We start from the raw sequence: 18081 nt of genomic DNA on the forward strand, positions 1-18081 counted from the left end.
GCTCGATCATTTCGTTGTTACGCTGAAGTCGACATACCGATGGAACAAGTTACGCTGGGTGCGTGATCCCGGCTGTGATAGTGGCCATCGGCTGCTCTGCAGTGGGGCTCATTGCCACCGGCCGTAATAGTTTCCCGTTTGGAATTCCACGTGAGTTTCCGGATTTTCACAGCCCATAGGCGCGCGAGGGTTGACCGGATTTCCACAATCCCTCCACTCACTTCCAGCCCTTCCGCCATTTGTTTCGTTCTTCCTCGGAGTTTGTATTTGGGCACTCTCTTTGGAAGTGGCCGCGCTGTCCACAGTTGTAGCATTGGTCCGAATACCTGCTTGAGTCGCCGGTACCAGGGCGCTCTTCGGACGTCCTCCAGTGGCTCCGCATTGAACCAAAACTGGAGCGTTCCGGCTACTTTGATTGGGCACTCTGTGCCAGTTCCATGGAGGTCTTAGCGCCGGGATTGCCTCGGGGCCCTTCCAAGCACATGCGGATTCAAGAGAGTTTGCGGCCAAAGGCGGTGGGAGCTAGCTCTTCCGAGCGAGGAAGATCTCTGTGCTGGAGGCATGCCTGGCTAGCAATTCAATGGTCTCAAAGTTTCGGCCGTGTAGGTACACGTGGTACTTTGGGTGACATTGTCTGAGAACCCGAGCTATAATCTCCGACTCGAAGGCATTAGGTTGTGCCCTTCGTGTGAGTTCCTGCAATGCGCGAACATACTAAACCAGGCTTTCGTTCGGATGTTGCGTTCGGGACTCGAGTTTTTTTCAAGATTTGCAACTCGTAACCAGGTGGAAAGAACTCTGCTCGGAATTGCCGCTCAGAGTCCGCTAGGCTGGTGAACGTAGGTTGCAGCCTTAACCAACACGCAGACTGCAGAGCGAGAGGGAGTATTCTGTTTATTACGAGGAATTCCGAGGCGCCTGAGGCTGCTTTGTAGACTTCGAGCTCACCCAGAAAGTCGGCGATTGACTTCTCGTCGTTGTAGCCAGTGTACACTGGCACCGTCAGCTGGGGACGCAGCTCCGGCTCACGTGACTGCTGCACGGCGAGATGCTGTGTGACCGCATCACACATGGCTGCCACTTTCAGTAGCAATGCGGCTTGCGCATCCGCCGTGCCTGCTCTGGGATTCACGCTTGCTCTAGGCTTTTCGCCATCCTTCATCTCGGACCGTAGTGTGGGAGACATGGCGGGGAAAAAACAGGAACGCCAAGCAGACAAGAAAACCTGTGTGGCAACAGGCGGTATACTCCACTCACGAAAAATAAACACGCCCCCACGTGACTAAGCAATGTTTTGAGACTCCAATTCAACGAGCACTCGTGCTATCGTCAATACCAGCACTTACCAGAAGAAACCCAGCCCCGTGCCGTTCCGACAGAAGCGCAGCAAAAGCACGTTGGGCGCCATGTGGTAGGGTGGCCTTGCTGCACGCCCATCCGGGAGGAACAACACAAAGCCGGGGTTTCCATAACGAGAAACTACATTTATTAGAGTAGCAGGAATGGGTTGTTAGTATCAACGTAAAACATTGCCGGAGCGTCCGAACTGCACGCCTCCGTGACCACGGTTCGTCTTCTCCTATCTGTGGGCGTGTGCCCTCATTTGTACGCTTCTGCGCCTGTCCCACGTACCCTGTTGCGCGCCTCAGATGTTCTCCGGTTTGGGCGGCCGGCAGCGGCCTCTGGCCGTGGTGGCATACTCTCGCTCGCACAAAGTGGACACCCAGAAAACCCGAAACAAAGCAAAAACTCTGTGTGAACGCCTATCGCTTACTCAGTTAGCCGCTAGAATTGGGAAGGTTCACAAGTCCCATCTGGAAGTCTTTTTCACCGTAAATACGCATAACACGGAGCCCATTTAGAGCAATTGTCATAGAAAAAGGTTTCTGGAAAAGGCAAGTGACTTCCTATCTCTAAAGATATGTGTAATCTTTAAATATACCTGACCCCTTCAGAGCAGCGAAAGCTGAGAAAATCGTTGAGTATGTCCAATTAAAAAGCCATGAGATAGGTAGTGCATTCAGTATAGATGTGGAGAACCTTTTTTACTAGTCATTGCCACACGAACATATATTCGAGTTCGTGAACAAATGTATTGAAGCTAATAGAGGGCTCTCCTTCAGAGGCTCTAGAGGAATTTTAACTCAGAGTTTTTAGAGTTGTTACATTTTCATCTAACGTCCATGATTTTTGGATGGCGGGATGGGTGTTTCTAACAGAAGTCAGGAGTACGTATTGGCTCCCGCGTAGCCCCAGTCCTCAACGACATCTACCTGGGAGCGTTCGACTGTGCCACTGAAAGTGTGCTTGAAAGTAAAAGAGTTAACACGGTGGCCCGCTACGTGGATGATATTCTGGTTGTCCTTGAAGGTAGCCAAAGTGTGCACACAGAGGTGAATCATATTTTGGCGAGCTCTACTGAGTATGGAAGGGGCCTGAGGTTCACATCGGAAGTCCCTGAAGAAAATGAACTTCATTTTTAGACCTTTCGCTCCACCTGGGTGACACGCATGTGTGCTGGGCGTACTGCCCACGCTCCAAGAAAATAATTTTGGATTATAGTTCTCCTTACTCAAAGATCGTAAAGAGGGGCATTGCTCTAACCTGTTTGGGCCCTGCGCTAAGGAAATCGCGTTTCCACACTATGGGAGCCAGCTTCACAATGCAGGTTGAGAGACTCAGAAAACCCAGCTCTCCGTTACCACCACTGGCTAATGTGGCGGACACCTTGTTGAAAAGAGCAAACTGCCTCCAATCTCACAAAACTGATGTCGACAAAACAAGGACAGTGGTAGTTTCGTATCTCCACAAAACCTCAAACAATTAAACAAAACAAAAAAAGACGTTTCAAGTCGTTATGGGGTTTGAGTTAATTTTTCGGCCCCGCAAAAAATTAACCAAAATTGCTCTAAAGTAAACTCGCCAGCCGAAGGCGCTGCAAAACACAGGTGCACAAAGAAATATGTAAAGCCTATTCTTCCGTGCACTTCAGGCGTGGTGTACATGATACTACTTTCGTGTGGGAAGAGCCACGTCGGTCATACTTGCCGATTCCTTAATGATAGACTAAGCTAACATGATTACTCTCTGAGAGCCACAGTAGGAGGACAACATGCAACACATTGTAATGGGGGCTCATGTCGTCCGTTATTCGGAGAAACAAGCATCCTAGGGAGGCACAAACACAAACTAACCCGCGAAATACGGTAAGCCTACAACTTCATATGTGCTGATGAGGAATGCATCAGTGTTAAATCAGTATACACTAACAAACAAGGAAATAGACTTCTTCAACACACACAATGACGAACCATCATGAGCCACGGTTACCGCGAAACATCAGGCAAGATGACAACGCGTCGATCGACTAGGGATGGGGTGCTTGTCATCATATTTGGCAATAAAGTGCCCGCAGGAGCCAAGATTTATGCAAAACACCCGGCACGATGGTCCTTCAAAAATAACCCGTTTTGCCATTATTATTATTATTATTACTATTATTATTTCTGTTGTGCGGATAGGTTGTTTTTTGTTCAGCATGTCTCTGCGGGCTTAAAGATATATCTTTGTAGAGATGGCTGGCTGGCTGCACTATGTTGTTGTGTGTGGCCCCTTTGTTTGCCGTGTTTGTGCAGGCATAAAATTGATGTACGTCGTTCTTGTTTGTCCCACGTGGGGACAATCTGGTTTTAGTTCATTGTTTTTTTTTTCTTTTTATACAGTGTTTTGTACTGCTTATGGGATTTTATGTTTGATCTTTCATGATGAAGTGGTTTTTGTACTCTGAGACTTTCATTTTGTCTGGCCTTGGAGAGGGGGCGGGAGGTGTCGCCTTGTCAGGCATGCCGATGCCTTTGTAGCGACCCCCAGACAACTTTATTCCTCGACGCTTGTCTGAATAAACTTTGATTTGATTTGATTTGACGTCAAGGCCAACAACAGATATGGTGTTTAAACAAATTGCCAGGTGTCTGAATGAAGCATGTGTCCGCGTGGGAACACACTACTATTGATTTTTCATCTTTCTTCTTTTTAAGTATTTATTGGAGCGATGATTTTTTACGATGTTCTTCCTTCTCTTCATCTCAGTAAATCTAACTGTGAGTAGCGCTCTTTTCGTATCTTCTCTCTTCTCTCTACGTCTGCGCTAATACCGTTTCGCACCCGTATTCACCTGGCGCGAGTAGCGCCTGTTTAACCACCGACTAGCGACGTGGTCGACTGAAATGATCACGCGGCGAGCGGTAGTCACCACAAAGCGAGCGCTTGGTATTCGCCGGTCGTGTTTAGGGCCTAGTCGCTCCTCGCGACTAAGAAGTCGACTAACAAACCTTAGTCATGGGGTAGGGCTAGTTTAGCCGGTGTTTAGCGGGTGACTAACATCTCGGCGCAATAGCCGACTAGTATCACCGCTGACCGCCAGCGCTAACGATACACACTTTCTGTCTCGGAACGCTGGGGGACATATGTAGAAATAATTTGAGGCGCATTGCAAATATTGTGTAAATAGCCATGTTCAGCGGTCAGAAATACCGCTTAAGCGATCTGAGCAGGGCGCTGGACGGCGAGAAAAAACGCACTTACCGGCGTTTCCATATTTCTTTATGTCGCTGGCAAGGCGGCTTCCGTATTTCTTTCTTGCGTTTTTTTTTTAAATTCTATTTTTGTAAAACTCTGTCTCCGGCAAGTACTCTCTCTTTGTAGCCTTTTTATACGCGCGTGACCTACATTTTTATGTCACTTCCGCTTCTTAGTTCTGGCTAGATAGTCACCCGCTCCCTTCGCGTTTGTGAATACCGCAGAACTAGTCGATCCTTAGTCGCTGATTTGTTCTCTTAGTTCGCGAATTCTTAGTCGGGATACTACCTTTAAAGCAGCGCTAGTTAGTCCTGACTGGTGAATACGGCTGTAGATGTTGAAATCATAACTAGATCAATTATCAACCCTTCAACTCGAAGCTGTGCTTTCCGCTCTCTTAAAAATGCCTGCGAGTATACTTACCCGCAAAGCACTCAAAGAGCCAATCTCTACGATCAACCAATTCAGCTCAGCGAGTGATGAGGCGGAACATCTCTTCAAACCTTAAAATTAAGTCGGCGCTGTGCAATCACGCAATGCAAGCAAGACGCTTTGCATTGCGTAATGCCACCGGGCAGATTTAATTATTAGGCCCAAAAAGATGTTCCGCCTCATCATTCGCTGATCTCATTTGGTAGATCGCAGATATTGGCTATTTGAGTGTTTTGCGGGTAAGTAGACGCGCAGGCATTTCTTGGAATGCGGCGTATAATATAGCCGACATACTTATATTCCAATCAAGTTTCATTAAAAAATACATATTGTTTCAGATGGGGGATTTAAAAAGAGAACGGCAATTAATATTTGAAGTTTTAAAGCAAATGTTACAATAGAAAAGGCACTAACCTAAAGGGTCCATGGTAGTTCTGCCACAAAGCACAACGAACGCAACTAGAAGCAGGGCGAAGAGAAAGGGCGTCTTCATGGTTTACCTCTCACGGGACGAACTACGAATTGCGAAAAGCATTTACGATATATTGATAATTGAGAAACATCCGAGGGGGCTATTAACAAGTACTTAAATTGCTGTACACGGACTGATGAATTCCTAGAATCCCCGCGGCATAGACACAATTTCCACGAGATATTTTTTTATTAACCCAAGCAGTATTTAGAAATATACGGTTTTTTCTGCCAACCAATATTAATTATGATAAAAATATCAAAATTGTTTCAGCCGCGCAGTCGATATTGTTATCGTCGTGTCCCGCTCAAATAGAAGACTCGTACATAACCACTAAAGATCTTAATTATAAGACTCAATTCCTGCAATCTCGCTTTTTATGTGTTAAAGTAATATTGTATACCTTGCGCAAATTTCTTGCATGATTACCTTCCGCTTCGCATTAACCGCAGCCAAGCCTAGGACCCGATGAAGACATTCGAACAATGTCATATGGTGCTCTTCGTCTTTTGTCGTTGCAGCGTTTGCTAGTGTGCGTTCTTGCGTGTTTCCTTTTGGTGCGTGATTAGTCCAGCCGAGGGTGGCAAAGGTGCAAAAATGATGATCGCCTTCACGATGCACTTCTTACGCAGCTTCATTGAATCCACAGTATCAAGTTGGCTGCGATAATAATCGCGGTGTAACGCAGCCCCATCATGTGAATCAGTTTCATTTTAGGCTTACCTAGTACATAGTCACGGCAAAATAGGAGGAAAAAAGGTAGCAACGGCGCTGTTTGTCTACCTTCTTGTTCTTGTCCGTGTCCTTGCGCTGTTTTAATCTTTAATCATGAAATACCAACTAGCCCAAACTTCTACTTTAATCAGTATCGTACAGTAGTCAATGACGTCTGCGATGTCCTGTTGTCTCCAACCCTACAGCCATTGCGCTCTCGCGGATGGACTGAACAGTATTGAAATATGACGGAAAGTACGTATATTTGCACTTTGAAATTTTAGCGTTAAAGGACCCCCGAGAAGAAGAAGGAAAATATTTTTTTTAACAGGCTGGAGTCTACACGAGTGCAAAAAAAAAAAAAAGATTTTACGGAAAGAAAAGTTTAGAGCAATATTTTTTGTTGTGAGACACGAAGTAGTTGGTAGTCACCACCTTTCCACTTGTTTTCTCTTTCTGCATTTGTGGTGCGTGGAGGAGACGTGGATCGGCTTAGCCTTCACGTAGAGATGGAGAGAGTGAACGACCGATATGGTCATTCCGGAATGACCCGTGACCGTCATGGGCTATTTATATTATCTCATATTGTAGTTAAATGTTCTGATGGGGTTCTTGTATGTTCTGATATAATCTGATTTGATCATATGCGTTTATTGGATCTAGAAATTTATTATACATGAAATTTTTACTAGGGTCCTTTTGTAAATTGTAAAATTCTCGTTCTGACATGGTCCTTTTAGTTAAAGAGGTGGTGAACCGAAATTTGGATTTCAGAAAAAACAATGCAGAAAATGTAGGCGGGACGCTACAATCCCTACAACAGTACTCATAGGGGAGTAGTGTTGTAGGGAATGGACGGCCGTATTTCTAAAAAAAGAGGTCGAGATTGATTTAGGCCGACGAGGCGCGTGACCGTGAAGATACCTAGTTTCCTCCTCTCTTCGCTTCGCTCCCTCAAGGCTACGAGGCGGAGAAGACGCGAGGCCGCTCCCTCGCCTTCTCGGAGAAAGATGACGTCAACATTCCTGCCAAATGCGCCTTTTTTTCGTGAAAAATACGGTCATCCATTCGAGATATTGCTGCATGAGTGATGTTTTGGTGTTTGTAGCATCCCGTTGCACGCCTTTGCCGCTTGTTTTGTGGAATCTAGATTTTAGTTCCGCATTCCTTTAAGCGGTGGAGATGCGTTCCCAGGGCTTCTAGCGGATTCAAGCTGATCCGCTAGAAGAGCCACTGGCTCTGCATTTCACCGATCATAAAGCAGTAATAATAAAGTCGAAACACATCCCGCAACTCAGCACTACCTACAACTTGTAGGGCTCCGTGTTTTCGGAGTTTACTTTTCGTCAAAATCGGAGAGTGTTTTTCGGAGTTTACTTTTGGCCGAAAATTCGGAGTTTATCGAAGTTTACATTTGTTTGATTGCCAATTCTGCGAAATTCGGTGTTTAATTTCACAGTCTTTTCTATTGAAAATAAATATGCAAATAATAACCGGATGTAAACGTATGCCAAATAATGAAGCGCTTGTATCGATTAAAATTTCTTCAGTTGAATTTGACGTTTGTGCCATTGCCATTGGCACTATTAATTTGTCCCACGACAAAAGTCGCACACAAGTGTGGCTTCAATAAACGTCGATACCTTAAAATCAATAAACTGCCAAAGGTAGCCGCAAGGAAGCTCGTAGTCATCCTATCAATCTACCCCGCGGTTTCAACTGTCCCTTCTCTCTATTTAATACAATCTCTACGGTCCCTAGCTTTCACTGTTACAAAAACATAACTTCTCCTTTCTTTAAATCACAAATCGGATGGCTCAAACTGGAAACCACAAGAGTGGCCTTTGTCGTGACCCGAATGTACAATGACCTGTTGCCATGAATCAACCTCGACGAGACAAGCGGCAAGACCCCTTTTGACAACAGTCTGAGATTTGAAAGATAATTACAGTGCCATTTTCCCAGGACCATTGCCTCTGTGCTCAAAAAATTTAAAACAAAAAAATACTTTTTTGCGCTCTTTTTTTTTTTTATTTTTTTTTTTTGGGGGGGGGGGGGTTGGTTGGCATTGCCACATAAAATTTCGAAGTTTATCGGATAAATCCGAATTGACGAAAATTTTACCGGCGGGTGATTTTCGGAGTTTTCGGGATTTATCCGAAAACACGGAGCCCTAGCTATGAGCAATAAAAAAATTAGCACCACCAGCACTACCTATAAACAAAATCAGTATCATCAGCACCACCAGAGCTTCGGCCCAATCAACATCATTCACCACGTTAAGATGTGGTCATTTATTATATTTTGATTGGCGAAGAGTCAATCCTTCTGTGAAAATTCCACCATAAGTATCTTTTAAACCTCGGACCATTGTCACAAGGGGTCTTACTGCTACTCTTGTCAAGCTTCATTCAGGACAAGAGCCATTCTTTTGGTTTCCTGTTTGGACGATACTATTTGTGCTTGAAAGGAAGGAGAGATTGTGTTTTTGTAATAGTGAAAGCTATGGACCATAGAGACTGCATAAAATTGGGAAGAGGGGCAGTTCAAACCTTTGTATTATATCCTTAAAGCCTGACCTAGAAAATGTTTTTCCGCAAGGTAAGAAAAACATCCTCGCCAAGCTTCCCTTTAACCCCTCTCCCAGACGGCGGGTGATTCCTTCTGTTGCTGCATATTGGGGTTGAATAAGCAGGGATGAGCTGCCGGTTTAACCAGCCCTAAGATACAACAACAAGAGGGGTCCACCATTCGTTCAGATACCAGGTGGAGAGGGGGAAAGTGAAGGATGGCGAAGAGGACACGGTAAATAATTTTGTAGGTTAGTCTTTAACCCCTACACCTCGCGCAGCCGCGGGATAAATAAATGGAAAATTATTGGATGAACACGGCTTCCCATCGACATCCTCCAGGGGTTTATTAATTTTAAGGTATCGATGTTTATCGAAGCAACATTTCTGTGCAACTTTTGTCGTGGGACAAATCAGTACTGCCAATGGAAAAAGAACCAACGCCAAATCCAGCTTAAGGAATATTAATTGATACAAGCGCGTTTGATATTTTGTTTTATTTGGGATACGTTTTTATTGTGGATAATATTCATTCATTTATTTATGAATTTATTTATTAATTTTTTTAACAAAAAGCAGCGCTTAATTAAACACCAAATTTCGGAGAATAAGGAATTAAACAAAAATACCTCCTAAAAACTCCGAATCTTTGGCAAGATATAAACTCCTAAAAACATCCTCCGAATTTGACAAAAAAAAAATAAACTCCTAAAACACGGAAGTCTAAAGATACTCACTCATTACCACACAATGTATAGAAATAGCAATGAACAAGCAAACTTTCTTACGGTTAACGTATTACGACACCAATGGAGCGTACAAGAATGTGAGCCAGGAAAGACTCTGGGGTCAGCTGAGGGAGTATAATTTAGAAAAAATTTGCGTCCTTTTGTTGAGCAGGTGATAACAGACAGTAATTTGGTTATAACTTGGGAAGCACAAACTACACAACATGCAAGCAATACAAATTCGGCAAGAACAGGGATGTCCACCGTCAGCTCTACTCGTCATGATATATCTCAGTGCAATGAAAAGAAATCAGAGCCGAGCAACTTAGGTTTTTATGTGAGTTATATCGAAGGAGGGAGGAGTGTAATACAGGTTATAGCAGGGATTGATATATGCGCACGACACAGTAGTTCTGGCAGATAACCAGGATACATTACGCAAACTAGACGGAATATGTGGAGAGGAAGGGAACACCTTTGGCATTGGTATTAGTAGCGACAAGTCTGGAGTAATGTTGTTTAGAGACGAAAAGAAGATACCTTTGAAGATACAAGCAATTGTTGTAGACCATGTAGGAAAATGCAAGTATCTGGAATTCTTGCTCAATGAGGGAATAAAATATGTAGAGGAACATCAGAATATATAATTAGAATAGGGAAACAAAATTCATATATTATGAAGCTCAAGGTACTATGAAACAATAGTAGATAGGACGCGCTCAGAGGCATATTGAAACGAGTGATGGTACTAGGACTGTCTTTACGCAATGAGGTACTGTGTATAAAATAAAAGGTTCAATCACGATTAGAAATTCAGCAAAGAAGCGTCGGAAAATTCCCATTCGGAGCACATAAAATACACCAAATAAGTGAGTGTAGGAGTACATGAGCTTGGCGTATTTTGAAAGCAGGGAGGCAATTAGTAAGTTAAAGGTTGAACAAAGATTGACCGAACTTAATGATACCCGGCGGGCACAGAAGGTATTCAAATATTTAAACATGAAGGTATGAACACAAAATAGGCAGACAGAACCTGAAAGCTTACTTTTAAATACCAACAAACTAGTGGTTGAGCTGAGCAGATTACTTCGGCTGAAAAAGGACCGAAAAGACACAAAGAAAAATGTAGAATATAAGAATGAACAAAAAGTTGGCTTCAACAATGCACAGGTAAGCAAAAAGTGACACAAGAAAGGAAAATGAGTTTGGCAATTCACTGCAAAGTTTTTACTGTTTGAGGCGAGAACGGTAGTTTTGAGGACGAGGACGTATTCGTCAAATTTCAAAAGACAGACATATTATGAGGCGCCTGCCATAAGGAGAACGAGACACGAGACCACTTGGTTTTGAAGTCACGGGGCTTCGCACCAATCTCCCTGCCGAAGTAACAAATTTGGCCGGGGCCCTGAGTCTTTCTTGCGACGATGGAACGACGGAAGGGAATAGGATTACAGTAAAAACGGTACAATTAATTAATGGTAAGAAGTTATTAAGAGAAAATTGAATAATGCACAAATAACAAGCACAGCTGGGGAGAGTCGGGACAGAGCAAAATTAGGACTCTCCACACGCGGCTTTGACCACAGTCTCAACCCTGTTTCACTCTGTGTCCGGCGCTGGGGTAACGCCGACAAGGTTTGACCACAGGAAATTTAGCGACTCCCTAGCCGGAGAAAAGAGGCGGGGGTGATGTTTTTAGTGTTTTGACCAATACCCCAAATATCATCCTATTGACATCGTACACCGCTTGGTGATACTGGTCTTAGAACGGCGGGAGGAACCATATGTTTGTCTTTATAGGCTTACGCTAGGTGGCGCAAGCTACCGCCCGTTACAAAGGGTATTGTTCGGCAAAACTTCGGGTTTGACATATCTTAAGATTCGGCACCAAAAATTTTGATTTGACAAAAGCTCGTCCCATCACTAATACTGATAGCGCTCGAAGTTAGTCGGCCTCAGTAGGCGTTTGGTTTCTCAGCTGTAGATGAGCAATTTAGCCAGTGCGGTACAACCGCTTGCCTGGGGTATTAAACTGGCACCACGCCGTAGCGATTGACAACCGCACACCGGTACGATGTTCATCCAGATTGAAATGGGATGGGGTTCATATCAAAAGAATATGGTAGCAGTTGAACTTTCAATATTCCGGAAACCTAAGTCAAATGATAAAGAAGCTAAGTGACCGGTCAAGACACGCGCTGCGGGAAGTGCGTGTGTTGCGATGAAATTCTTCACCACCGAGAGGGAAGCTGCAGTCTGCACGCGAGTCGTTTTCATCGGAACTCTATGCATCCCTTTTTTCCCGTCCGTCACTCGTCCCCTTACAGTAACCATCCCTAATCTACCAATTGTACAAGCCTTTAAGATTTCTCGAGTGATTTTGTCTTCATTGGTGTTAAGCACTGCACAATCCTCGAACCTATGTTTGCAACCGCAGTCACTGCAATGCACGCCGAGATGTCAGGTGACCAGAGTTTCTACATTGAACCGGTGAACTACATTGAATCGATTATTCAGACAATGTGCTGTCTTTTCCTCCTGTTGCCGTCCAGCTGATAAATTAATGGAACACAAAAACTCTTCTAAGCATTCTACAGAGTGCTTTTTTATTATTATTGCTGTGATGATATTTTCTATTCTTTTGTTTTCCTTTGGAAACTTAATTTACCCTCTTATATATGGCAGCCACCATATCCGGGTCTGAAACCTTACTTAAGGAAAAGAAAAGTAGTGAGGGAACAGAAGGGCAGAGGAATGCAAAAAAAGTGAAAGCTGCTTACAACTCCCTGTAACGCCGAATTAGAGCGCAGCTCTTGAGGAGGAGGAGGGAAGGGCACTGGGGGGGGGGGGGGGCTAAACTAACCAAGGGGGGGTCACGTGACCTTGGGGGGTCACGTGACCTTGGGGGTCACGTGACCCCCAATGCCGATGATGTCATCGCGGGGGGTCACGTGCCCCCCCACGAGGTCACGTGACCCCGGTGGGGGGCTCGCGCGGTGCATTATGGGACATTTCCCATGATGCACCGCGCGGTTACGCCGACGCCGACGGCGACGCCAACGGCGACGCCGACGCCGCTCAAGCCGGAAACGGGCCCCTAAGAGCTGCGCTCTAAAAAACAAAGTCGTGGTAATATCCTATCTTCACATACTTTCCCATAACCAAAAGAGAGCGAGCCATAGTACTGCCGTGGACGTCATGTTTTTAGCCCTAAAAAAGTTGGTTGGGATGTGTAAAGGATTAAATTTAGACTCTAAATAAAAAAAAATAAAAAAAAAATGTACAAAAAAGGGGGAAAAAAAAAACACCGAAGCCTCTATGTGGACTACGTAGATGGTTTCTGTAATCTATCCCTTTATTGTGTGGACGACAATATGGAAAGCTGACAGGACGTTGTCTTAATGATCATTTACGGGAGCACCGGTAAAATATAGATACAGTGGTGACGGGGTATGTTGGCGCACATTGCCGGGACCGCGGTTGCAAATTTACGTTCGAGGACTGTGCAGAGCTGAACACCAGTGAAACAAAACCAAATTGAGATATTTTAGAGGCTCATTAAATTGGAGATAAGAGGTACAGTTTATTGGTGAACCTCATTGGCGTTGTCGGGGCATTGGCAGTCGGTGGCGAAGCGCTGTGCACAATCTTACCTACTCGCTCGTTTTCTTCACCAGTATTCTGCACGGAGACGCTGCCGAATTGCTCGGACACCAGGATCATCCGTGACAACGCTGAATCGTCATCAATACACAGTCGTAATCTGGTTCTTTTCATGCGCACTGGATCACAGAACGCAAGTGGTTGCCACAGCGCATGCTCATCGCCCCATCCAAGACCATAAAAGCCAGCAGCATCACAGCCATCGTCGCAGTCGGTGGCAAAGCGCTGTGAACAATCTTACCTACTCGCTCGTTTTATTCACCAGGTGACAGTGCGTTTGAAAACTTGTTAAAAAATTAGTTTCTTTTTCTTGCTTTTTTTTCTGCCACCGACTGAAGTGTTTGTATGCTGTTGGGGTATTTGCTGTGGTGTGCTATGTTTACTGCGACTGACTGTTTGGCTTGCCTCCAAGCAATCACTAGTGAGCAGAAGTCCATATCATGCTCAGTTTGCAAAAACGGTTATCATTTCGGCCGGTCATGTGCTGGAATTGCAGAAAGTTCCTATGCAGCCATGTGACCAGCGAAACGTGATAGATGGCGGTGCAAAACTTGTCGCACACAGGAAAATAGAATCGCAACTCAAAGTGGAGCGACTTCTTCGCAGAACGCGTGGCAGGGAAACGCGCCGACAGTATCAGCCCAACTGGAGGCATTCGGACTAAAACTAGACGTTCTGTTGGGTTTGAAATCAAGTGTTGACACTCTCCTGACGCTTTCCGCTAAAGTGGACGAGTTATTGACCCTAAGACCCACTGTGGAGAGGCTGGAAGCCCACATACAAGAGCTAGAGAGTAAAGTCGGTGAAATATCGCAGAAATACAACTTTGTCCTGGAGGGTGCAGCTGCAAGGGAAAACAAAATCAGAGAGCTGAAATTGCAGCACGGTGGATTGCGAGCCACGGTAACCTGCCAAACTGAGGCGATTCAAACTTTTCGAGAGGAGATCAATAGTGGAGAACAATATAGTCGCCGTACTAACTTGGAGATTCCCGGGATGCCTTTCTTAGGAGGTGAAAATCTCAGACAGTCCGTCAGCGACTTGCAGCTAATCTTGCATTATCTAACTTTCAAACTACCGATATTCTTACCGTACATGGCCTCCCCGTCAAACCGGGATTGACCCCAGTAGTGTTAATCAAGTTCAACTCAACGGAGACAAGGGATCGCTGGCTCGGCGCGCGTGGAAAGTTGCGGGGTCTTGCCCAAGGGGCTGAGACACGAAGGCTCTATTTCAGCGAGAACCTTACCAAGCAAAACCGACAACTGTTTTAGATGGTCAGATAAAGAACAAGGGAAAAACATTATAAATTCGCGTGAATAAAGAACGGGAAGATTTTTGTGAAGAAAGAAGTCTCGTCGCCACTGTTGCGTGTTGACCGCATGGTGGATTTGGACAAAATACTGTAGGTCTTTACATGCATTTTTTTGAGTTTTCAAACAGTGCATTACATAAAAGAAACTTTGAAGCGTCCTCCGAGTTTTCGTTTAGCGTGTTTCACGTTAACATAAGAAGCATTAGGAAGTACTGGGACCAGTTGACGCTCATTGTCCAAGAATTGGAGGCTGTCATAGATGCGTTCGTTTTGACTGAATTTAATCTTAACGAGGATATAATAACTCTCTTTTTAATTCCCGGTTATTAACGGTTTACATTTACGGGAACGCTGGGCAGAGAGGGAGGAATTTGTGTTTTTATCAAAGACGTCTGGGATGCCGTCCAGTCTGCAACAACCGTATCGCACTCCGAGAGCATAAGCCAACAAATTAGACGCCAGGATTTTTCGATTCACCTGATGGCAATCTATCGCCCCCCTTCGAGCAACGCGAACTTGTTTGTCAAAGAACTAGATAAAATGTTATCTGTGATTACCCCGACAAGTCAGCTGTGCTTAGTGGGAGACTTCAATTTAAATACAATGGATTCTTCGCGCCATGTGGTCTGCGATTACCTTAACTTAATGGCAGCTTACGGCATCGGAAATGTGATACAGGCACCCACTCGGGAAGAACTCTTAGGTCAAAAATTAGTATCCTCATGTATCGATCACATAAGCCTACGTATATTTGAGGGTACCATAAATGCTGCAGTTAGAAATAAGAAGTTGGCACACCATTATTTTATAGCGTGCCAGATAATCTCAAAAAACAATAAGAAGTGCCACAACAACAGTAACGAAATAACCATAACTGATCAAGCGCAGTTAGATAGCAAAATCAACAACTACGACTGGAATAACCTTTTAACTTCGGTTGAGCCATCAATGTTGTACGGTACGTTTGTTGATCTGCTTTCTAATTTTACATCTACTTGCAAAAAGAAAGTAATAATTAAAAGACGTAAGCCAGATCAGGAATGGATTACGTCAGAGATTTTGGTGGCTATACGTTATAAGGATTTTCTTTGGAAACGCTGCAAACGGTCCCCAAGCAATTCAGCGCTGAATGAAGGGTTTAAAATAGCAAGGAAAAAAGCGTGCGCGCTGGTTCGTTCTTCGAAGCGCAGGTACTTCAAAGGAGAGTTTGAAAAAAATCGCTTTGACACGGCAAAAACCTAGGAGATAGGTAATCGTCTTCGTGGCGGCAAAAAAGACATTCAATCGATGAGATGATAGACAAGTCTTTCGCGCCTGTGACACTAAAAACGGTTGAGAACTTCAGCGCTTTTTATGATCGCACTTCCAGTGCAGCTCGAGATAATAATAACGTCAGAACATACACGTTGCAAAATTACAATCTAGCTTCAGCCTTTTTGCCTTCCCTCACTGAAAGTGAGGTCCGAGATATTTTATTTCCTTTTAAACCAACTAAGTCGCCAGGCTTCGATAAACTGCAAATACGGGATTTGCGTAGAAATTATGAAAAACTTAAATATGCACTATTAGGAATATTAAATGATATCATCGAGACCGGAATTTGGCCGACGGCAATGAAAACTGCTACTGTTAAGCCACTTCAAGAGAGGGGCAGCGGATGATTTTACCGACTATCGTCCTATTTCAGTTTTATCGTGCCTGGCGAATTTACTAGAAAAGCACCTTTTGAGGGCAATGACTGGTTTCGTAGAAAGGTTTGGCTTATTGTCTGATCATCAGTATGGATTTGTTGCGGAACGAGGAGCCCAAGCGCTTTTAGATAGTTTTGGAGATTGCTTACACAGAAGTTTTGATAATAATGTTTTCTTGTGCTGTGTTCTTGGATGTGTCGAAAGCGTTCGACAGCATAAATCATAAAATTCTTTGCTCCAAGCTATACAAGCTGGGTTTTCGAGGTCCGTTTTTTTCACTCCTCGAAGATTACATTTCAGGAGATTCCCAGGTTGTGGTGTTTAAAAATCAAAAGAGTAGTAGAACTTTTTTAACAGCTGGAGTGCCGGAAGATTTAGTGTTGTCTCCTTTACTTTTAATTTATATATAAATGATCTCCCTAGTGCTGTTTCACAGCGTAAAGTATTTCAGTACGCGGACGACACGGTGTTAATGTCATGCAGATTACCTTATCGCCAATCAACATCTTAAAAATGATATTACTTGCACAATGGATTGGTTTACTTCGAACCTGATTAAGGTGAATGCGTCAAAGACTAAGCAGGTTTGTTTTAACAATCCACTTAAACGGGTTCAACTCCCACTTCCTGTAGCGCTACGTACTTCCAACTGCAGATCTTGTGATTGCAAAATTATTGAATGTGTCACATCTGTAAAATACCTCGGAATATACTTCGATAGTGATTTATCTTGGTGTTCACCTTTCACGTATTGGTGCAAAAAGTGAAGAAGTGTTTCGTGCTTACTATACAGTGTTAAAATGTTTCTGCCTTTCTCTGTTAGGAAAATGACAGCACAGGCTTTGGGATATAGTTATTTACGGTACGGCATAACACTTTTTATCGGATGTTCGTTGGTCTTTCGCGCAAGAGTTGATTCGTTATTGAAAAGTATTTTGAAAAGTGTCGCGTTTGACATGCCAGACGTTTCAAGTGCAGAGATATTTCAGAAACTTCACATGTCGTCTTTTGAGGGGCTTTTTAGGGAAACCGTCGTGCTGCGTCATTTCTGTAGCTCCAATTTCAAAGCCCCGTATGTTCAACAGCGGCCAATGAGGCCATCTCTTCGTTTTGAGGTACCGCGTATTCGCACTCGCTATGGTGAGCGTGTGAGAGAGTATTGTGGGCCGCATGTATTTAACCGCCTACCAGAATCAATGCTCCTTATAACGTCGAAAAAAAAAAAACAGGAATGAATTACGCAACTTAGAGGAATAAAGTCAAATTTTGAAGTGCAATGATTTTTTCCCGTTTCTATTTTTTTTTAACAGTGCGGTTGCAGTGTGTCCAGGGTGTTTGTTTGGTGTATGTATTGTTTTGGGTTTCGTTAAGGCGCACTGAGGTTTCAGAGAACGAGTGTGCTATAGATTGTGAATTGTTTTTCGATTAATGTTCTTCTTTATCTAATCTATATGATTTCGTCACGTGCCGAGCCAGGTACACAAGCCCCTGAGGCTTATTCCGGCTCGCTATTGTATTTTGAAAAATAATTGTTCTATCAATAAAGCTATGTTCTACGTTCTATGTTCTATCACTTTGACAAGTGGGCGATTTAGTGACAATGCTGTAGACGACAGGTAACCTGCACATAGATTTTGACGTTTTAGTATCATTTCATTTCATTTACTATTTCTCTCAGAGCCCGAAGGAATTACAGAGAGGTGTGGGGCACAATAAATGGCAATGAAACGGCGAAAAATAACTACTAAACTAACACGTTAGTAATGGCACAGTACATGGAATAAAACAAATAACAATGAAAAGGCAAAAATACAAAAACAAAATACTAGTAAACTTCATGTAGCAGGTTAGTAATGGCAATCTTAAATTTATCTGAAACAGTGATTGTGACAATGGCTCAGGGAAGGCGGTTCCAGTC

The sequence above is a fragment of the Ixodes scapularis genome, unplaced genomic scaffold (assembly GCF_016920785.2).
Source record: "Ixodes scapularis isolate PalLabHiFi unplaced genomic scaffold, ASM1692078v2 PGA_scaffold10__122_contigs__length_95168666, whole genome shotgun sequence".
NCBI classification, from domain to species: domain Eukaryota; kingdom Metazoa; phylum Arthropoda; class Arachnida; order Ixodida; family Ixodidae; genus Ixodes; species Ixodes scapularis.